At 35.3% G+C, this 25104-nt stretch overlaps 1 protein-coding gene across 4 annotated transcripts in view; it reads right to left on the reverse strand.

Moving 5' to 3' along the window:
* Positions 1-25104, reverse strand: part of Ntan1 (N-terminal amidohydrolase 1) — a 434508-nt gene that overhangs the window by 149782 nt on the left and 259622 nt on the right. Inside the window, exon 1 of one of the 4 annotated variants that reach the window (XM_081753961.1) lies at positions 8805-8859. The exons of the other annotated variants lie outside the window; for them this stretch is intronic. The gene's annotated coding sequence lies outside the window, so the exon portion shown is untranslated. Of the gene's footprint in view, positions 1-8804; positions 8860-25104 lie in introns of those variants that run through there. 4 annotated transcript variants of the gene reach the window in all.

Below are 25104 nucleotides of genomic sequence, written 5' to 3' on the forward strand. Positions count from 1 at the left end.
ATCACATATTACTGTAAGCGGTATTTTAATTTCGCAGTGATTAGGTCTCTTAAGTCTACAGAATAGACGTAATATTACTTGTAATGGGAATGGATTATCGGAAATTAATTGTGGAAAGCAGTGACAGTTAATTTGTCATTTACAAAAAAAAAAAAAAAAAAAAAAAAAAAAAAGAGAGAGAGAGAGAGAGAGAGAGAGAAAAGCACCGAAATGACTATATTCACTGTTTCGTTAGCGATCTACGTAGCTCAGGAACCCTGTGACGAAGAATGCTTCAAAAGAAATTGAGAATAGCATATACAGTACTTTATAAATATGTCTTTAGTGTTGCCCGCCAGACGAGAAATGTCTCGTCTCGTCTTGAAAACGAATCGAGACAGTTTATAATTTGTCGTAAAAACTCTATAAATTGATGAAGTGGTTATACGAGTTGGTAAAGAGCATTCGCCAACGTTTAAAGATACTAAAGTCATTACACATTATACTTCAATAATAAATAGGGTTTGAATGTTGCTATGTCACACCCATCGTGTACAGAGAAAAGCTAAACGAGACGAGACGAGACGAGAATTCCATAAGAATTTACGAGACAAGACGCGAAAGTCTTATTTCTCGTCTCGAGGACAACAAGAGATCTGTAGGCCATGCCGTAGTTCAAATTGCCAGTTTCACTACAGAAGAAACCAAGGTTTTGTCATGCACATTCCTAATATGCTTATAGATCTTCTTGTACTAAAAAATACGTTTTTCGGTGTGGATGACCAGGTATTTCAAATATTATCTGTCGATTGCACAACGAGATTTGCAACCATTACCCTACGCCTCCTCAATTTCCATGCGAAACTGCTTCTCTCAAAATTACAAGCGATGCAATAGTTCATTAGGATTTCATCTGAAGGTCTACTGCTAATTAGAAAGATCAATGCAAATTAGTTGTTGTGCTCCCGCATGGATACATCTTCACTCATTCGGAAGTAGCAGGAGCATTCGTGCATCCCTCCCTTCGATTGGAAATTAATTCAAAGCAAACTCCGTTGGTAAACAGATTATGAAAGCAACTGAAGCGGGAAATAATAACCAATCACGCTACTGACATATCGCTTGTTCAAATCACCTCAACTCATTTCAACTCTCACGAACCATATCAGGTTATCTTCAGAAGCTCTTTCACGCACGTTCTTCAACTGTTTGTCCTTATGATATGTAGAGTTCTTTCGAAAATGATGAATTCTATTAGATCAATTTTGTTTTCTCGAGTCAATTCCCCTTATTTTTAGCACGAATACAATCTTTATTATCTATTTTCACCAATTTTTCCACAGCCAATTCCCTTTAGTTTTTGCATGAATACAATTTTCAGTATTTCTCCCGAGCACATTTACCTGTATAAATACAATTTTTGTGATCAATTTTCTTTTCTCAAGACGATTCCTTTTAGTTTTGGCACGAATACAATATTTATCAATTTCTACCTACTTTTCCCCAGCCGATTTCCTTTATATATTGCATGAATACAATTTTCATAATCAATTTTCACGTATTTTCCCAAGCTGATTTCCTCGTATAAATACAATTTTCGTTATCAATTTTCACGTACTTTTCCCGAGCCGATTTTCTTTTGTTTTTACAGGAATACAATTTAATTATCAATGTTCACGAACTTTTCCCGAACCGATTTCCTTTAGCTTTTGCATAAATACAATTTTCAATATCATTTTTCCACGTACTTTTCCCGAGCCGATTTTCTTTAGCTTTAGCATAAACACAATTTTCGTTATCAATTTTCACGTACTTTTCCCGAGCCTATTTTCTTTAGGATTTGCATGAATACAATGTCGGAATCAATTTTCAACTACCTTGCCAAACCCATCTTCCTTTAGCTTTTGCGTGAACACAATTTGTTATGCCTATCAATACTTCATCAAAAACAATTGCTGTAATATTGCCAAAAGAAAATGAAAACAATGATCATTTTTAGAATTTGCCACAAATACGTCACTTTAAGGGGAATACCAATCTCAACCCTTACTTTTCATGCTTTGAGATATCAAACTGTTGTGAACGACATTATGTCCTCTACGTGTATTGAAAATCATCTATGTCATTGGATGTTATAGTTATCTAAACAGTTTGTCGAAATAAAACTGTCATTTCAGATTTCATAACTTCATCCTTAGATAATAATGGACAGGTAGATATAATTATACGGATTTTCATAAAGCATTTGATACTGTGGATCATGGCATACTAATTCAGAAACTTGCCACTTTCAATTTTAGTCTCCCTATGATAACTTTTTTCAATTCGTACTTGAGTGAACGTAGACATTCCGTTCTATATAAAGAATTTAAAACTAAAAGATTTCGTGTAAATTCCGGAGTCCCCCAAGGATCTAATCTTGGACCTCTTTTGTTTTTATTATTTATTAATGATTTGCCATTTTATATCCATAACTCTCACAAATTACTCTTTGCAGATGATTTAAAAATATTTGCAAATGTGAAATCTATAGATGACTGTCTACTTCTGCAACAGGACCTGACTAATATACTAAACTGGTGTACTACCAATAGACTTGAAGTAAATATTAATAAGTGCAAAACCATGTCATACAGTAGACGTGAAAAAACGTATGACTTTACTTATTCGATAAATGGAATAAATTTAGAAAAATTAGATACAATTAAAGATTTAGGTGTGATATTTGATAAAAAAAAAAAAAAAAAATAACCTTTGCGCATCATGTGGCAAATATTACCAAAGATGCATATAGAAATATTGGGTTTCTTATCAGAACGACCAAAGAATTTATAAATGGTAACACTTTAAAATTGCTTTATTTTTCTTACGTAAGATCAAAAATTGAATATGCCTCACTTATTTGGAACACTTCTGTGAAAACACGTAGCCAAAAAGTAGAGCAGATACAAAGCAAATTCATACGTTTTCTCACGTACAAGAGGACAGGACTTTACCCAAAATACGAACCGTATGATAATTTACTTGGTAACTTTACACTACATACACTTGAACAAAGACGGACGTTGAACGATCTCCTTTTCTTACACAGACTTTTGCACAACAAAATAGACTGTATAGACATAACTACAAAAATAGTGACACAGGTTCCATCTATCAAAACACGCAAGGAAAATAGTGGCCTATTCTACTGCAGAAAGGCACATACAAATGCACTGAATATGTCACCTACATGGAGAATTTGTGCTACATACAATAAAATCATTAAAGATTACGAGGATGTAGACATATTTTATTGTTCAGAAAAATCATTCAAAAAACTAGTATTGAGTGTTTTGTAAAAAAAAAAAAAAAAAAAAAAAAAAAAAAAAAGTAAAATGTATTATTTCAATTTAGTATTCTGTGTTCAAGCATCAGGTTCACTATATATATATATTGGTATTCAAGTTTTATGTTATACTGTAATATTATGTATTTAAGTTCATATGTAGACACTGTAATTGGGCAGTAATGCCTGTTGTGTTGATAAATAAATAAACCTTTTCGATAAATATATATATATATATATATATATATATATATATATATATATATATATATAAACCTTTTGAAGAACTCGAATTTTCAATCACTTGTAACTTTCTTTTTACATTCGAAATTCATCATATTGTTGGTCACTAAGGTATTTTGAATTTGCATTCCTCCGTCTCCACTATGTTGTTGTTAAGAGAGCTTTCCAAAATGTTGATGTTTGTGATACTATAGCGTCATTAGTTTGCAACACTGAATATTGTACGTTTTTGCTTAACATACGTGTATTAAATGTGTAATACGAGGAGTGATCAAAAAGTAAGGTTACAAAGCCTGTAGTGAAACGTGTATAGATTATTTCATACAACAAATACAGCCAACAGATAGTACATAAATTAGGTTATTTTTCGACGTAGTCTTCATATCGGTTGAGCACTTGTCACATCGTGGAATGAGTTTGAACATTCTCTCCTGGTAAAAATGTTGTCCTTGCGTGTTCAGCCACTTTGTGTGAAGCGAAGTGACGGCCTGCTAGGTGCTCCTTCAAGTGCGGAAACATGTAAAAAGCAGTTTGGAGCGAGATTCGAGCTCTAGGAACGGTGGTAGATGATGTTCCAGCGGAACTGCCCCAACCGTGTGCTGGTCTTCTGGGTTGTATGTGGGCGCGCGATGTCGTGAAGGAAGATAACGCCATCGGTGAGTTCTTCTCCATAAACCTCTACCAGCTGCCGGTGAATTTTTGCCGCGGTTACATATTTCGCCCGCCGAAATCGAATAACACAGAGCGGAGTTCTTCGCGAGACCAGTTTACCAAACAAGTCGCCATTTGTATTTACATACAACTAGTGCCGCAGGTGGCTGAAACTGCATAGTTACCAACTCTATGTATTAAAATTACTGTATACTCCTCATTTCTCTATAATAGAGGAACCTCGAGAAATATCGGCCTTGTAATCTTATAGTTTCTGATCCTCCCTTGTAATCTGACGTAGTGCCATTTGAAGAAATACAGCTTTATTTTGGGTTGGCACCACTGTTAATACGATGATTTACCAAAGTATGTTAAACAATGTCTATTTGACACGAACATCACCTGAAATACTGAAATCGTACACCGGTATTTGAACTACTAGTACTTTATGCTTAAGATTTTCAGAACAATCGGGCTGTTTCTAAACGTTAGTTGATTTCAAAGGTTTTCACTTGACTCTAATATCTCTTCCGCGTGGTCATAAGCTCTTTGTATATACGTACATACATACATATAACAAAATATATAGGTACATAAGAAAGTCTCGTCCTTAGCTCGTTTCAAACTGTACGTTATGAAAATATGAACCCATCTGTCTTGGAAGTTTTGTTTTTCTTGTTAAGATGGAACCAGTGTTGAGAACAAGTTATGGAATATTTGTTAAGAGAAGAAAACCACTCAAAGTCAACGAACTACAAATGGTTACAATAAGAGATTTTATAATTGAATTGTTGATGTCAAGACGACCACCCACTGGTTTAACAAATAGGTCTAACTGCCAAGAATCCATTCGTCACAAACTGACATCCATTTCGACTGCTCTCCAGAAGAACAGCGGAACGTTTTTAACTGTTCCTGTCACTTTTCTTCATCTTCACACAATGGACATCGCATACACGATGGGACTGTCTCTGGATTACTCCTTCGTCAACAGACGAGGAAAAAGGTGCCATTACTTCGACATTAATAGTAAGAACAGTGATTCCTTTCCTCAGCAACTTTGTGTATTATTAAAATAAAATTTGGAATAAAAATTCTCTAGTACTTGTAAAACACTATACAGTGAAAGCTCTGAATAACGGACACCAATAGGACACATTTATTTGTTCGTTACTGAGAGGTTTCACAAATTTAATTACTCACAGACTACATACCTACTAACCAAACTTCAATCAAACTTGGTGATGTAGTATTTTTGAGTTATCTTTCGTACAGGTATCTATACCTGGGACCCGAACAGGGGTGTCCAAATGTTAAAAATAAATTAATAAACTTTGTCGGGAAAATTTCAACGAATAATTTCTCCTAATTTCCTTCGATTTATGAACCATGACACCTGTGTATAGTGTTATTCGGGAAAAAATTGTTCATCCTAAAGGGAATGACGTACGAACCATGAATCTAAAGTAATTGAACTTCATATTTAATTTGAAAACGTTAACATAGTCCATATTCAGACGTTATCACCAGTTGGCAACAATGACAATACGTTTCAACCATTCGATTCAATGCATTTTTGTCACCATCTTAGCAAATCAAACATTATTTTTTTTTTCTTTGGCTTCTGCAAGTGCCACTCCTCCTCATTCGCTTTTGATTGGCAACAAACGAAAATATGTCAATCCTGAACAATACTAAAATGATAATCACATTTATTCGAAAAACAATTCATAATAGATTATTGTTTGATCCACCGGCGCGGGAGACCCGGTTCAACATTTGTCCGAAGCTCACGTAGTTATTTAGCTTCAGTGATTTAAAAAAAAAAAAAAAAAAAAAAAAATACTCTAAACAAAACCCACCAACTTATATACGAGATGTTTCAAAACAACACCGACAGCATTTTGGAGGTGATTCCTGACACCAAGATAAGACGAAAAGCACAGACCAACCTGGGTGCACAAACGCTTTCTTTCGAAGTTATAGGCTGTCGAAAACATGAAAAAATGAACTTTAAAGGTCCATAGCTACAAAACTATGATCGGATGAAAACTTCACTTAGGAACTAATATGTGCGCTATCCAAAAATACATGTTTCAGAATCCTAAGGTACTCACAAAGCAATTTTTATAGAGGGAGTTTGGCTACACGCATATAATTTGAAATACTCTCCAACTACTTTTATAATAATTGTTGTGGAAATATTTGGATAGGACACATACTAGTTCCTAAGTAAAGTCTTGACCCGACTACGGTAAGTCCCATAGTTTAGGAGCTAAGGACCATTAAAGTTCATTTTTTCATGTTTTTGGCAGCCTATAACTCCAAAAGGAAGCATTTGTGCACTCAGGTTGGTCTATACTTTTTGTCTTATCTTGGTGTCAGGAATCATCTCCGAAAGTTGTCGGTGTTGTTTTAAAACACCCTATATATATATATACACACACTGACCAACCAAAACATTATGATCACTTAACTAATGCCTCGTATCACTTTTGGTTCGCAGGTCAGCAGCAAAGCGCTTTCGCATGTAAGCAATGAGACTTAGTTGGAAACTAGAGGCATGACGTACCAGATCTGCACATCCAACTCACTTAACTCCCACAAAATCTGTGCATGGGGGTCAGTAAGCTCCGATCTGACGTTTAATAACATCCCAACGGGGTCCAATTGGGGCTAAGATTGGGTGACTTTGAGGACCATTGAAACATATTACTGTGCTTTCGAACCACAGCAGCACAATATTGGCTTTTCGACGAGGGCATTGATCCGCTAAAAGACGACATTTCCAGCTGAAAATATGGCAGACATGAATGTGTCCTTGATCCTGCCGGTTGGTAGGAACCGTGCTGGGAAGACATTTTCCAAATTATAATGAAACCACAATCGACTTGTCGTCTTCCTACTGTGCACGTGTTCAGCACCTATTTCTCTATAAGATGATTGATTCTGACCCGGCCATTGATATGATAAAGCCTGTATTGTAATTCATCGCATCATGTAACATCATGTCATTGCTCTGTGGTCCAATGGCGATGGAGACGTGCTCATTCTAGTCGTATCGACAATGTCGTGCGATTCATATTGCTACACGCATGGAATGTCGGCTGTGGAGGTCTTTATCTAATAGTGTATGGTGAACGGTGCATTCAGACACACTCGCGCTTTGTCCAATGTTAAAGTCTGCTTTTAATTGTGCCACAGTTTTCGCCCTATCCTGTCGTACCAACCTCGATAGTGAACGACGGTCGACTGTAGTCGTTATACGCCTTGTACTTTGATGCTAGTTTCACCGTTCTTTTTTCACCTTTGGAAGACACTAACCACAGCAGATCGCGAACACGTGACAAGTCAGGTTGTTTCCGAGATGCACGTTCCCAGCCGTTTAGCCATCTAGCTGCAATCATTTTTTTATATATCGTGGGCCTTTCTCATTCAACACATAAGCATTACACTGATTTGATCGAGTGAAATATTACCTGTCATTCTAACGAAGTGTTCTCTGTCCCGTGTCTCTTACATCAACAGAATGACTTCGTTCACAAAGTAGTGGATGGTCATATTGTTTGGCTGGAGCCAAGTTCAATTCAAACCAATAAGAATATCAATGGAAATGGGAGCACTCCCTAAAAATAAAGGAACGAAAACTAAAATTACTCTGAGAATGTTTCTAAAGTTAGGCTGAATATTATATCCCTTACCCACAAGTTCAACTCTAAGAAATACACGCCACTTCAGATGAAAATTGGGTAATTTTAACGTGGAACCTATTGTTTAAGGTTGGTTTAAAGGGAAAAGTTTTGCCGATAGATGTCACCATAGTTTTCGTATATCTCTCATGTATTTTTACCTTCCCCGAAAATTCACAATTTCTCTTACAAATTTTAACCAAGAGACATAACATTTTTAGAGAAGGAACTTCATACTTTATCAAAGGCAAAAATCCGTGCCGATTTTTTAAATAGAATTTTCTTCATTGTTAAAATGGATATCCAAACCTTTAACAATGGACCTATTTCAACAATGAAGAAAAATTTAAATAAAAAATTGGCACGGATTGTTGCCTTCGATAGGTTATGAAGTTCCTTCTCCAAAAATTTGATGGCTCTAGATTGAAATTTGTAAGAGAAATCGTGAATTTTCGTGAAAGATAAAAAATACAAGAGAAAGATACGAAGACTGTAGTGACATCTATCGGCAAAACTTGCCCCTTTACACCAACCTTAAGATGCGGCAAAATCATGATTCGTAATCTGAAACATGCGAGTAATTGGAAAGCTTAGAAAAATTACGACACATTCATTCAAAATAGAATGCTTTTTAATTATGATGTTCTGTGCACAGCAAACTTTTCAATTCGCAGATGATTTTACTCAGACAATCGTGGATTTCAATCCGAAGCAAAGGGCTTACTCTCATACGAAGAATTAATGGCTTATTTCATTAAGATTAAGCACAATTTAGAGAAGTTATCGTGGGAGAAAAGTGCAGACGGAAAGACGAACACATGCTGAGTCCAATGATAGGTTTTACACTCACTTCAATTAATCATATTTATACATATTCCCGTGAGTAATAAAATTATATACACATTTGTACTTACCCTCGCCGTGTGACAGAAACACTGAATTAAATTAAATTGACGACTGAAACTGCAGTATTTTGTTTGTAGTTCGAATGATAACCTATAATAACCTCTTTTAAAACTTTTTTGCTAATAATAATAATTTATGACGTGTTTTAGTGTTTCTGTTTATTCAACTTATTCAAGGTTACGAAATTGTGCAAGTTGTACGTACCACGGACGTCACGCCATTTCTACAATATATTCAACGCTGCACCAGCCTGACGCCAGCAAAGCGAAACAAAATTTATTGTATTGCATATATAGGATTGTGTTCTTCCCGTTTTTAGATAGAAATTCCTGAAAGATATACGAAGACTATCTTCAGCTGAGGACCAAAGATACCATTTTACTTAAACTCTACTCTACATTTAAGATTTCAAAAGATTTTTTTTTGAATATTTAAAATCAGGCGGTTGAAGAACCACGCAACCTAGGGCAGCACCCCTGTCCGCTATGAACTCTTTAGCGGGAGGACCTACCTTAGAGGAGAGGTCATAAGTAGCGGGTCCAGAAAGGGGGCACACCCCCTCCTAAAATAAAAATATAACTCTTTTATTATTTCAACAAGCCGGCAACTCTAAATGTCTTCTGTCCATATAATGGAACCAATAATTTTTGCCAGCAGTGCCGTATTTAAGGGGGCTTCCAGGTTTAAGCTCCCCCGAAATTTTATTTACTATATTAAAGTACATCAATCTTGCAGAATTTTCACATTTCCAGGAGTTAGCAAAACTCCCCCCGAAACAAAACCGTAAGTACGCCACTGGGGATGAGAGAGGTCTCATTTAGACTCGCTCCTGAAAAATAACATTAAGCTCCAAACAAATGAATACAAAATATCACTAATGTGGCCCTGCGCAGCGTAGTCGCTAACGCTCTCCCCTTCGGTGCAAGTTGTCCCGGGTTCGATTCTCGGTGGGGGCACTCGATCGAAAAAGTGTGTAAAACTTTTTCAGGCCAGCCATCCTGAATGAGGGTTTCCTGGGTTTTCCTCATTCACACCAGGCAAATGCTGGCGTGGTACCTAACATAGATCCCAGGCCGCGTTCCTTCCTTCCCAATCCTTCCTTCCTTCCCCTTCCCGAATAGTGTGCTCGCCAAGGGACGTCATCACTCATACGTGACGGGCTAACATGGCCACAGATGCTGAAAGCACAGAAACTTGAAATCCTAAATCCTAAAATATCATTAATATTGTAACAGCTTAGTAAATTGATGATTGCACTTTATCTTTTAACAGAATTATTAATATCACCTCTTGTTATATAATGTTCTATTTCTCGCGTCGTGTGGACTTTGTGGTGGACAAACACCTTGTGCGTGGGGTTCTCCCGTTTCCTCCCACTTTCTTCATTCCACAATTTCATTCATTCCTCATCATCACCGTCTCCTTTAGCCTAACTGGCATAACCGTGGGACGTAAAACTTAAAGATTTCATTTTTTATTTCATTTCATTTGTTGTTGTTGTTATGCTACGCGACTAGAAAACTGGATTTTACATACTTAAGAAAAATGAAATGAAATATTTCAGTTTTACGTCGCACAATTATGTCGTGTAAGCTAAAGGATACGATGATGATTACAATGAATGAAAAATAGTGTACTGAAAAAAGTGGGAGGAAACAGAAAAACCCCAAGAAAACTCACGCACACGGTGTTTTTCAACAGCAAAGTATTCTGCTGCTTATAGAAGCTACTTACGAGTATAAACCAAATGTAATGTGGAGTTATAGTCTTTATTTTATTTCATGCTTCTGGATGCATAAAATTCTACTGGATAGTATGTTATCTCTAAAGAAAACCTGCTGCGAGATATCATAAACGAGTTAAAAATAGCAGAACGGCTATATGACATCAACTTCGAGCTTCATAAGTTAACATATATATCAATACTTGTGTTACAGTTGCCTTTTTGTAACTTTTCATATTTACTACCACCTGAACTATATATATCATGTAGGGGCAAAGGTGGCTTAGTGTAAAGCATTTACCTCCGGTGCTAGGGGTCTCCGGATAGATTCCAGCTCGCGCGAAGTGGGTTTTGCGTACACCTCAATAGAATCAGCCTATATAAATTAATAAAGGGTCAAATACTGTCTAATGTCGAATAAGCAAAAACATAAATCCACTAGAATGGCTAAATTTTAAGAATAAACTAAAACAGTTATAAAATCCCTTTGGAGAGAAATGTCTAATGAATACTCAAAACTATGGTTACGGAATAGAAGCAGTAACCGTGTTTGGGATCGTTTTTATTGCATGCATTCAGTTTATAAATATAACAGATCTGATTGTTATAATATAGTCATCTAGCAACCCTCAGCTTATGAGTTGATCTTGAATAAATCTTCACGATTATGATATATGATAAATCAGAGAGAGCAATACCGCGGCAAACAACACGTAATCGTCGACCTCACTAATACGTACGGAGGCGCTGTCATATACTCTTGCTCTGGCTTTCGATTTTCCACGGTACGCCACTGGATCGACCCCTAAGGATCAACGTCTTAATATAATCCTACGCGTATTTCAAACCGCCTGTACCTGTGACCTGTCGAATGTGAATCTCTCATTTACCTCCAGAGGATGGAACACTTGCTGGTCATACAAAATCGAAGTCGACTGATCATACTGATCATCAGAGCGACGAAAATGTTGCAGTGCATCAGAAAAAGGTTTACCAATCAGAAAGTATTATTCCCTGATACAAGGCTAAGTTATAATTACAAAACTTTTTATACTTAACGCTTCACTTGAAAAACCCGACTGAATCCAGATAGTGCAATACAAGTGCGAGAGGTAATTAAAGAAAGAAAAAACTGAAAGCCAATAAAGCATATAGATTTCAAAAGCACTGATGTCTGCTGAGAGTAAAATCAGGTGCAAGCAGAAGAACAGTAGCTCCAAGGACTTGCGGCAACACGGAGTGGATTTGCATGTTCCTAAACAGCAAACACGATCTATTAATCACCCTTCTGTTGATGAAGGCTTCTTCAATACGTGTGCGAAAGAAGAGGAAGATCTACCTCAAGCCATCATTGATGAATCGCAATTACAATAGGACCAAAAAGAAAGAAAAGAAGCCAGAACATGATATGACTTTTAGTTGCTCCCGATGTCAGCTCCTTCCAATAAACCAGCTGGATTAGCCGAGAGGAAGATGCGGAAGGCCGATCGCCAGATGAAGAAATAAATAAAAGATCACCATCTAATCTGATTAATTTAAAAGGCCATTTTTTTTTTTTTTTTGGCTTACCACACAAACAGTTTTGTAGTCCTTTAACCAAATACAAGTAGGTTTCTTTACACATTCTGAAAACTACAGCATACTTAAAAACTTTCGAGGGGGCTGCGGTGGCTCAGTGGTAGCGCGTTCATCTCCGGTGAATGGGGTCCTTGGTTCAATCCCAGCTCGCGCCAAGTGAGCTTTGTAGTGGACACACACCGTATGCGTGTGTTTTCTCGGGGTTCTCCCGTTTCCTTCCATTTTCTTCATTCCACCATTTCCTTCATATCTCATAATCACCGTCTCCTGTAGCCTAGCCGGAATAATGAGACGTAAAATTTATAAGATAAAAAGATTATTATGTCAAACAATCCTTTCGACAATGAGATCTCGGAAACTACAGGCTCTAGAAAGATGAAGTTTTCACTGATCGATTGGAAATTTTGCGTAGATTGTCCAGTTCTAATTGAATATTTAAAACAAAAACATGGCCATTATTTTTTTATTACATATTTTTAGGGCACATTGGAAGCGTTGAAATTTAAAAAAAAACTAAAGCATCATACCCTATGCGTTATACATTCCAACACCACAATGTTGTATATGTCTCAGGCGTTTGTTCCATGGCCAAATAATAGTGAAAAAGGAAGGATAACCATTTCTCGAGTCTAAGATAAATTTTTATTTTTTGAGTGTTTTGCCCAATGAACGCCATATATAACTGACATTATAATTAATTGTATATGTAATGTATTTGCTTATTACATACTACATGCAAGAAGAAAGAAAAAACTGGTCATACATGAATTAGAAACTCCAACCGAAAGTAGGCTGAAATCTTGCAAACGGTGCGAGATATTGAGAAAAAATAATCGAAAAAATCTCCTCTTTATAATACCCCTTGCCGATTTTTATCAAGACGTCTTTGACTTGTGTCTGTAAAGGGACATGTACCTATGTTTGAGGAATGAGAAGGAGATTTATGCTCATATGCAAATGATGCGCTGTGTAGAGAGCGCAGGTTCAGCTAGTCTATATATGAAAATGCTGGTTGATGTTTGTGTTCAGCCAATCCTTTTGACAATGAGACCTTGAAAATCACAAGTGCTAGAAACTTACCGTTTTCGCTCTTCGATTCCAAATTTTGTGTAAATTTGCTAGTTTTCATTCAAATTTTCAAAAAAAAAAAAATCTTTTCTTTATTTTACCATTCCAAATTTAGGCGTTGTTTTAACCCTATTAGTTTAATATTGACACTAGGACGTTAAGGTAGATACCCTTGTGAAAGGCAACCAGTAGAGGAACTATGTATAGCGGGTTGATGGACATTTCAGGCGCTTTGCTTTAATCTGAATGACAAAACCTATTGCAAGCTAACAACTTCGAAAGCTTGTGGACCCATAATGAGGCGTACTCGGATACGGAATTATAAGAAAAAATATTTGCATGTAGTATAATCTATTATTTATCCAAGTTTACCACGTATAGACAAACTCACCCCAACATTCTATATATTACAATAGTATATTTATATGTTTGTCTATAGCAATTCACTCCCTTTGAGAGTCTTTCTGTCTACTTGTGTTGGGAAAGGGACTTGCACAGATATAGTGAGAAGTGGGAAAGAGATTCACGCTCATATTAGAACTGTGCGCTGTGTATATAGCGCAGGGTCAGCTATTAACAATAACAATAATAAACGAGTTTCAAACCCAACTCATATCATATAGGACTGGTAGTACGTAAATCGCCCTGTACTTTATCATTTCACGACTTATTTGAAAACTGATTCCTCTTTGTTTATGATCTTCCATATTGATTAATGCATCTGTAGAGGTTCTGGTTCCTTGATACTATACTGTACAAAGTCATAGGCTCTTTAAGAATAATATCACAAATGATTACTGGTGCAATGAAGCCAAATTACATAATTTTTGTATAGAGGGTATTCCATAATCCTAATTCTTTGCTTATCTTTATACACAGACTTTTCTCATGAAAAAATACATTCTCTTTTCTTGTTTTCTGTTTCAGTGGCTGCATCAGTAGAGTAAGTGGGCAGAATACTCGAAAACGTCAAGAGTATTGCCTATTCCGCTGAATAATTTCACTTTTCGCGCACTGCCCAACTTATAAAACGAGGATTCTTGTCTATAGCGCTTAGTAATACTTTTTTTTTAACCACCTGTGAAATTTCCATGAAAAAGTATATTAAGAGAGAGACGTAACTGAAGCCACTCATGCTAAGATCTTAAGCACTAATAAAATACACCAACAACACTAAAAAAGTACCATCATGACAACATAATGATCCATCATTCCGTGGAAACCATTTATTTTGCATTTGGATCTGCGTTCAAATGAGTTGTTTGGGCTCACGCACTTCGTATGAAGTCCATCCGTGGATTTCATGAGTTTTTGATTCGCAGGTACTTTATTTACCTTGGCTGCAGATATCAGCATCAGTTGTGGGTGCTGCAGCGTATCATCATCGTGTCTCTTTGCAATTAGCAGCGACACTGATTGATCACCGGTTGGCCGAGTGCCAGCGCAAATTCGAAAAATCTTAGCATCCACCCAAACTTCAGGCTATCGCTCAGTCAAGAGAGCGGGAATTGATACTTTGGTTCAGCGACTGATATTAGCCCATCCGATCAGTTCAAGCGAACGAATTATCTGAATTTCAGTCATATCACCGGATGATAAATGCTTTTACTTGATCGAATTGAAAATCGTAGTTTGGAAATTATTCATCGATTTCTGATATTTGTTCTAGTTATTCATGCAATGAGTAAATGCAGAGTTAATTACTTATTTCCCCTCCCCCCTTTGATGCATTTCTGTTCTAAATTTTCGAAATGTAGCCATTCACCTATAGGATACGTATATACATATACTTCCAGCCGATGGAGGACAAGGTGGTCCAGTGGTAGAGTGCTTACCTTGATGTGTGGGGTTCTTGATTCGATCCCCCGGTCAAGTAAATTTACAGTGGACAACATCGTGTCCGTGGGTTTTCTTTGGTACTCTTGTTTCCTCCCACATTCTCATTCTGCCGATTTGTTGCATCATCATTCACTTGCCATAATCATACTCTCCCTTATCATAGCCTGTATAATCGCAGAACGTTAAACTGAAATATTTCATTTTATTGTCACGCCAGTATGATTGTTTTCAACAGAGGACAAACAAGACACAAAGCGCAGTCAACAATACATAGTCACTTCATGGTGTACTTGAGAAAAAAATTGTATGTGACGTACGTAAAATTGTATGTTATATTTGTAAATCCTGTAGTTTTTGGACTTAACGTACACCAAACGTATAATTGAAAACGTGTTATAATACTTTCTGTATATAACGCATGTTTTATAATACTTTCTGTATAAATGTTCCATCTATACGTACTTTCCGTATGAAACAATGTAGGCGGTCAGGATCTCACATACAAATAGACGTATATGACATATAGCTGACGAATGTAACATAAGTATATGCACGTGATATACGGAAAACTGTTAGATATTAGACATCATGCAACGGCATAATGTAATATCTAAGGGCAGTGCCTATGAAGCATATGGATAACGTATGCTCCGTACTGATTTCTGTAGTAAGCAAGAGGATTCCGTATATTCGTGCAATATACCGCTGTCCGGAGAACGGATATTTCTCAATGCACATAATACCTCATGTGATATTTTAAAATTTTATTAACTACATATTAACTTTATTATCTAGTATTTGATGTATAGAAAATACAGTATATATTAAATACTATAGTATGTGAGTAAACAAATTAATATATTTCGATATGAACTTCAAAGAATTGAAGCATTTTTGAAAATCCAGGGAAGGGCAATTGTTTCATCCTGCGGACACGCATGCTTTTAGCCTCTACTTTTTAAAAAATCGCGATCTAACAAGTTAAGTTTCACTTTTCGCGTTAAATTCCATCCCTCCTAATCTAATATTTTCAACGATACAGCACAAAAAGCTTTTTCACCCCCTCTCCCTTTATCGCACCTGTTTCCAGTGACCCCAAGAAGTAATTCCCTGATCGCAATAAAATTTTGCTTATTGGTTACTTTTGCATGTGTGTAAGCTTTATACACACTTACAAACATCTGAAACTAAATCAAATTTGTTGATTTATCAACAAACATAGCGGAGCTATTGTGAATTGGTGCTATTACGTACCATATTTTACGAATTATAAGACCCACTATTTTCTTCGAAAAACTGCCTCCAAAATTCTGACGCGTCTTTACTCCAAATTAATATATAAATGCCCAGTGTTTGATTTAAAATTCCCGCCAGTCTTAAAAATGGCCATATATTCGATTTCGCGGGTAACCTATCTCTATCTGGCAAAATTAGATTCAACTCGCAGCAGCAGTGCACCGATGCAACGAACTTGAATTACGAGGATTCACAAACTTGCTAAAACTGCCTCCTTCCTGCCCCGCCATTACAACCCCAGAACTACAGACCAGAATATACAGACCGTAAACTCTGCGAAAAACTGCAAAAATGTTTCGGTATTTTTAAAAAAAAAATGCTTAAAAATTTAGGCGCGTGTTGTAGTCCGTAAAATACGGTATTAATTACCCTCTCGCTATCCCCAACTTGAGAAACTCCGCTTTAAAATATCAATAATTTGAGTTGAGTGGGGACACAAGGCTACCTTTGATGATACAAAAAAGGGAACTAAATTTTAAATTTTACACATTTTGTACAAGTATAGTTAATAAACTACACTGTATATATATATTTTAAAGCAACTTATTATTATGACTAATACATAACATAACATTATACTGTACTTTTCAAAGTGTCTACTGAATTTTCCAGAAATTGCTTAGATCAGAACTTGTATTCTGTCCCTGTTTCAAAATCACAAGTCACACCTCACAAAGGGCTGTTATCCACTAGACAGCTTTATGTTGTAGTTGTTGATTTCAGTTTAGCGTCCCTTTCAGCAGCGAGGCTATATGAGACATGGATCTACTGATTAAGGTGGAATCCGAACCACATGAGCTCTCGCTGGCAATCAAACAAGCGTCTCCCACATACACTAACCACTTAGGCACGAAGCAGCTCACCAGACATCTTTAATTGCGCAATGTGGTGTAAGCACACTATCTCTAATTTTTGGCTTGGAGTTCGATACTTTCATATTTAAGTGGCTCACCTATTTGTGTCACGTTTGTGTCCATAAATCCAAAAAGTTCCACGTCAATCCAAAATGTTCCGTGCCTTCTGCAAGACTTGAACTTTAACTACTAAGGTACAAGAGAGCCTACTATTGAAATTAAATTTATATTTGTTTAGTCGTCCTTCTATAAATGCACGGCCAACTAAGATACCACTGCCTACGTAGGACTGAGGAATAGTTACTATGAGTATCTTGAACTTCTTAGAAATTATTTGTTTTGTTTTCATAACTTTCTAACATGTTGGACTATACATCTCAATCACGTTCCAAAGTCGAAATTTTATGCGATAGTATTGAATCCGATTTACGAAAGGAATAAAATACTTACTTTTTAGTAGGAAACTGAGAGAACTGCCCATAATTCACTCACCTGAAATAATAATAATAATTAAAAATTAATGAAATGATAGTTGCAATTGCGTTCGAGACTCGTGCTACCAACGAGACGTGAAATATAACAATTCACGTTTCGCTTTAGAAACGAGAACAAATTTTACAAGTCTTGAGGGCAACACTAGCTTACCAAGTTCTAAATCTTAAAAATTGTTCTAATATCACATGATTCATAGTATAAGTATGTTAAGTTTTAATAAGTATGTTAAGTTTTAATAAGTATGTTAAGTTTTAATAAGTATGTTAAGTTTTAATAAATATGTTAAGTTTTAATAAGTATGTTAAGTTTTAATACTGCCAAAAAGAACTTACGGACTAGAACGCTATTTTATACTGTAAAATCTAGAACTTCTATGCATATGAATTCCCCCCCTAATTCGAATTTGTCGAAATTATAATAGTGTATCTAAGGAAAGTCCAGAGATTGATCTTTCTTTGCCATACACTTTATATTTGAAATTGTTAAAACAAACATTAGATAAGAGGTGTCTCAGATGATTATTAAAATATTGTATTCTCTATTATATCCTTTATATTTGCAGTTGTTGAAACAAATATCAGACAAGCAATGTGTCAGATGATTATTCGAACATTGTATACATAGTTCTTCTTTCCTATTACGTTATAGATGTAACATTGTGTTTTTTTTTTTTTTTTACACCAATGCCAATCAAACGTATATCCGTCTTTATTTTATTTTATTTTTATTTACTCGTCTTTCTTTCTATTTTTCCTCTCTCTTTTAGTTTTATTTTATTTTATTTTTATTTTTATTAGTGTACATGTATATTAGTATTTGAATATAATTTAATTCTTGTCAGCCTATTGTAATTGGGACAGCAGTCCTGTTATAGGTGACAAATAAATAAATAAATAAATAAAAATAAAATCTATAAATAGATTAAGTAATTCTACGAACGAAAGCATTTATCAAAGATTAAAGATAACTGAAGTCACTACTCAATACATTTCAATAATAAATATTGTTAAAACGTTGTTAGGCTATTTCACACCCTTCGTACACCTCTCCTGATACGGAAGCATACTGATGATTTCTACATGAAATTAAGAAAAAAAAGTCAAAGCATAAATTGTGTATGTAATTTAGAAAACGAGACAAGACAAGACTTTTGTAAAATGAGACGATTAAGTCATATTTCTCGTCTCGTCTCGTCTCGTCTCACGGACAACACTCTTCGAGACGCCATGACAAGACAGTGACCGCTAGTGTAATTAGCGTTTCCCTTCTCGTTTCTAAAGGAGGGTTGAGTTTGATTTTGAGTTCAACGTCCCGTGCAGCAGTGAGGCTATATGAGACGTGGACCTATTGATTAACGTGGAATCCGAGCCACATGAGCTCCCACTGGGAATCGAACCCAAGTCTCCCACGCCAAAGGCGCGTACGCTAACCGCTTAGCCACGAAGGAGCTCGTTTCTAAAGGAGGAGATTGATGTCCCTGTAACCAACATACATTGCTGGAATTACGAAGGTGGATCCAAACAGTCACACCAAAACAAAAGTAATGCTGCAAATCGTATGGGAAGAGTAAAAATGCAGACTGAAAATCTGATGCATAACACGTACAGCGGTACAGCGTATAATGAATGCCTCTAACTTCATTAAAACTTACAAACACAGGCCTAACTACAAACTTCATTTTTTTTTATCAAATGGTGTATATTTTATTTTTCTCTCTTCAGTATTGGCGGAAATACTATATTACTAACTCCACAAAATAAATTAATATTTTTTCTTTTAAAAAATGGCGCACTCTGTATATTTAAAATGAGAAGCAATTACATATATACTCTTATGTATGCTTCTGAACACTTTTATTTTTGTCGGTTCTGAGTTTTGTGGAAATGCTCCCTTTAAAACCACAGAATCCAGTAACTGTGAAAACGCCCGTTGATTGCCAGCACAATTGTTAGAAGTGCACGCGACTGTCGGAAACAAAGCACAAAATTCTCACGAAACGAAAACAAACAGCAACCGATTTCTTGAATATAAGTAAAGCAATAAAGCGTTCCTCATACTCTACAATTGTTTTCAAACTAAAAAAAAAAAAAAAAAAAAAAAAAAAAAAAAAAAAAAAAAAAAAAGAGCTGTTCTGGAAACGAAATGCTATATAGACTCTGTACACATTTTCCCACGGAACTCAGAACATTTTCCTGTAAGAATTTAACTAGCTATTGTGAGAGGATGTTCTTACATAATGCCCCTTCTCAGAAATCATAATCAGAACAAACACAGAAACCAATCTGCATCACGAAATACTTCATCTGGCCATCAAAGGAACTCCTCATGATGAGATAATTGGGAGAGTTGATGGCTTTGTTGTTAACAAGGGTCTCATCAAATCTTGCAATATTTGCATTTTGTGAAAAGAGGAATAATAAATGTGGATGTTTACCGTTCCAACTTATGCTATGCATAAGAATGGGAAATGCTATACAATACCTATGTCCCTGTGTCCATACATTTGTGGATACATATAGAAGGTAGAGATAAATGATTTCTTGATACGTTCGGTAACCTTATCTCAATCATCTATTCCAGGCGTAAGTAGTAGAAATTTCTCGTTTCCTATTTCAACATTCATCACTATAGAGAAAAAGGCGGTAATAGGTAGCGAGAGGTGGTTCTTTAACACGGATTCTGCACTGCAAGGATCAGGTGCGCACTCAGAATTTTTTGCTGGGACGGGTACCAAGCTTGCGGAGAAAGGTTCAATACTAGAAGTCAATACGTCTATGTAGTATTATTCTGTACCCGAAAATACGATAAATAATTGTAAAACCACTTTCACGTCCCAGTATAATATTCTCACGGATTTATTTTATTGCCTTTTAAGTTTACTAAAAATCATATAAATGTTATTTCAATGAACTGAAGAATTACAGATCACGAAATTTTAGAACGAAAGAGAACTGAAGAAAAAAATAATCACCCCACTTTATGCACACCCGGTAGCTACGCCGTCTTGAAAGTGTTTAATGTTTTACCTTTTCATACTCAAAGGAGCTGAACAAATGTAGTGGCGTTTTAAGTCATACTGATTACATTCAAGTTAAAACTGAGTCGGGATCAGTGATTTTGCATTCGTAGGATGCTTGAGATGGCGACAGGAGATATCCAAAAATCACTTCAGCAGCATGTAAGAACAATGATGCGTGTAAATACGTTGAAATTTCGAATCCGATTTTTTGGGGGCTACAGTACCTTTTTCTCTCCTATGGTTGCTGCAAACTAATAAAATTACTCTTACGTTCTCGGTCGTACACGTTACAGTGATTTTTTCCCCATCTTTTTGATATTCTACAGATTCATTTACTTAATCTTATTTTACATGGCGAAGTTAAGGTTAATCATGACATGCAAACATCAAGATTTAGCATAATTGAAATATATATATATATATATATATATATATATATATATATATATATATATATATATATATATATATATCGCACTTTCTCGAGAAAAGTGAAACAAGTCAAAAAATCTAAAGGTCCAAGTTCGTATCCCTCGCGAGAAAAGTGACATAACACGAAATTTGTCATTTTTGTTCTAATACACTCTGATTTTGGGATAATTTTAAAGCTATATTTACAACACTTTTACACATAATAGAGAAAGACATTGTGATTATAAAATAACTTTAAAACAAGTTACGAGTTATGTTATTTTTCTCTAGGGATACGAACTTGGACCTTTAGGTTTTTTGACTTGTGTCGCTTTTCTCGAGAAGGTGCAATACATACATACATACATACATACATATATATATATATATATATATATATATATATATATATATATATATATATATATATATATATATATATATCACATACAGACACAGATTATTCCAAATAAACACATAATACTGTATATTCAGATACATTTAGGGAAATAAGAGAAAGAAATAAAAGGTAAGAAGAATAAAAATCAGCATTTTTGTCATATATCAGTAAGCCTAGAGAGACTCAGGGATGGTCTGCTCAACCGACTTTTTAAGTAGTTGATTGAGTGAGATTATCGTGTGTTAGGTGGAAAGTCATTCCACGAACAGATAATGGAAGCAAAGAACGCATTTGAGTAATATTTCGACTACTGCAGGGAAAGAGAAAGGAGTTTATTTACACCTGATCTTGTATTGTGATCAGTAGCGTCATTTCAGATTTGGCTTGGGGGAGGGCAAGACCCCTTGATATAAGTAAAATTTCGCTTTTTTTTACTGACTTACTACTATTCTATTGATAAAATCTATATAAATCTCAAACTCAGGAGGGGGCAAATGCCCCTCCCTGCCACTTCCCCTAAATGACGCCCCTGATTGTGATTGTAATGAACACTTAATGGTTGCAATCGTTGAAATAAACAGGAAGGTTGTTGAAAGCGCAAAGTATGTACAAAGAAAAGTGAGAGTCGAAACAAATTACACCTATCGGCAAGTTTCACACTACCCAGCTTTCTGTAGTATGGAGTTAAACGATTTGATGGTTTGAGATCATAAGCAAACGTATACAGACATTTTGGACACAATTATAATAAAAAAGATTTAATTTCGTCAACCACGGCATAATGCAGAGCAAGTGACAGCAAGCAGGGTGCCTTATAGAAAAAAATATCAGAGAGATGATCAGATCAGATAGCAAATGACACCGCTATCTCAGTGTACTGTTTTGGGTGAATCAATATGAGCAGAAGGGCAGAAAGACCTTTTGACAAACATTTCATATAATCGAAAACTAAGTAATTCTCCGATTGGAGCAGAGATGAGGATGTATAATAAACCCAAGCGTCTATCGCAGTACGATGAATAATGACTATTATAACTCTTAGCAACTTGCAGGGAATGTTGAAAACATGGCTAAGGCGATTGACAAGTGGTATGACGGTGAAATCTATGTCAGCTTCAATTTATGGAAAGCAATAGCTGAGCATTACTGCTTTTAGTGTCCCCAATAGAATCCATGAGGCACCAGAGAAATCTTCTTCAAGATCAACTCAATAAAACTCGTTTCCTGCCTTATATGGGATAACAGCTCCTACAAGCGCTTTGGGTTGCCATCTCTCACAACAGATGCAAAGCTTTCTGTTCAAAAAAATAAATCTTTCCATCAGGTGCGCACATTCAACTGGATGATGCTGGATCAGTACATATCTAATGTAATGGAAATCTAACGGACTTACCTCCTTAAGTAAAAAATTACCTTTATTCCTTATAAATAAATATTACTAGTACTTGGTCCTTTCGTACTAAGTACTATTATACTTAAAACTCAGATCATGTAAGATTTTAAGAATCGAAAAGACCTATATATTAAGCTTCTATATCTAAATAAAATGTTAATAAAACATCAAGGTAGTAAGATCTACAGTCGATATGAAATTTCACAATAATAATAATAATAATAATACTAATATTAATACTAATAATAATAATAATAATAATAATAATAATAATAATAACGCTTATATCCCTCAAGTCTATTAATCATTATTAAAGGACTACAAAAACGCACCCAACGGAATACTTAAATAGGAAATACGCTAATGTTCAATCAAATGATTTACTCCTTAACTATAAAAGATCTACAGGCACAGTAGCTCAGTGGTAGAGCGATTACCTCTGCTGCGTGGGGTCCTTGGTTCGATCCCTGGCCACGTAAGTTTATGGTAAACAACATTGTGTTCATAGGTTTCCTCGGAGCACTCCCACTTTCTCATTCCACCAATTTTTCCATCATCATTCACTTGCCTTAATCATCGTCTCCTTATCTTAAGGTCATAATCGTGGGACGTTAAACTGAAAGATTTCATTTCATTTTTTTTCATTTATATAGATCTAAAGTGTCTTATCGTCTTTTTAAGACAAGCCTTTTCAATCAAAAATAAAATTCAATATTCTAAATAAAAACAGTTTCTTATTCGTTCGACTTTTCATACACGCCCATAATTAAAGGACCAATGATTATGCTACCTTCGCACGGGGTCAAAATACCGCGGCCATTTGAACTTCACTGGGCAGAGCAGACTTTATATATAATAACAAAAGGAGTTGTTTTTGATAAAAGGAAAAGGGAATATTTGCCGAATTCCTCTACTTAGTCTCACAACCTTACTAATAACATCATTATAGTTTATCTTAAATAATTCAATATAAAAGTATAATAATAAAATAAATAAATTAGAGTATAATTATTTAGTCAAATAAATTATAACAAAATTATAAATAAGCTATCTTTAAGCTCATATTTGACCACATAAGCATTACCTTTAATGTATTTATCCAGAAACATTCCGATAGAAAAGAAGAAAAGGGTATTTTTAACAGGAGTAAAATTATCGTTTATTGATGAAAATAAAACAAAGACCATTGTTTACAAAGTTTTACAGAAGAGACAGATATATTCACGATATCTATTGAAGATGACTTATTACTTTACATTGTCTTAGTGACATTTTCGAAAACGCAATTAAAATCGCATAATTATTTATTCAAAATATTCAAAGTATTTACATCTCAGAGGAACAATGCAAAGTGATTACATAACTATAACACTTTTGTTAAGTATCTTAAATATGTCCATCTCTATTGTAAAAAAGTGATCTTTGTTTTACTTTATTTCTATCTATATAAAACCAGCCCCATTCCATGCTTAAAATACAAATTTTCTGCTGTTGTTCTATCTTATTTATGTGCTTCGTTAAACAATTTCAATTTCAAACATTTGGCAAAATATCATTTCAGCATTCGCGAGCAATACTTCTTTAACGATGGTGTATATTACGATGGTTAAGTAACAAACGATACGCTCGCGTGTTCGAATTGAATTGAATTGAATTGAAATGTTTTAAAGTTTAACGTCCCTTTTATCAGCGAGGGACCTACTGATTAACGTGGAATCCGAACCACATGAGCTCCCGCCGAGAATCGAACCCAGGTCACCTACGCAAAGGTGTGTACGATAACCGCTTAGCCACGGTGGAGCTCCCTCGCGTGTTCGAATGCTGGCCGCTCTTGGAATGGAAACTTACGTGCAAAGCTTACACATGAACACCTCGTTTTCCCTAACAAAGAAACGACGATGATGATCATATTATTATTATTATTATTATTATTATTATTATTATTATTATTATTATTATTATTATTATTATTATTATTATTATTATTATTATTATTATTGCTACTACTACTACTACTACCACTACTACTACTACTACTACTACTACTACTACTAATAATAATAATAATAATAATAATAATAATAATAATAATTTTTCACATATATATCTAAGATAAAGTGCCTAATGTACAGAATACTAAAGGACATGCAATTTCTCAAACAAAACACAACACAGTGTATGCACATACGAAAACAAAAAGCTTTAAAAACCAAGACTATGATTAAACAACTA

This window comes from Thermobia domestica, chromosome 3, assembly GCF_964235325.1.
Source record: "Thermobia domestica chromosome 3, izTheDome1.hap1.1, whole genome shotgun sequence".
In the NCBI taxonomy this organism is placed as follows: Eukaryota; Metazoa; Arthropoda; class Insecta; order Zygentoma; family Lepismatidae; genus Thermobia; species Thermobia domestica.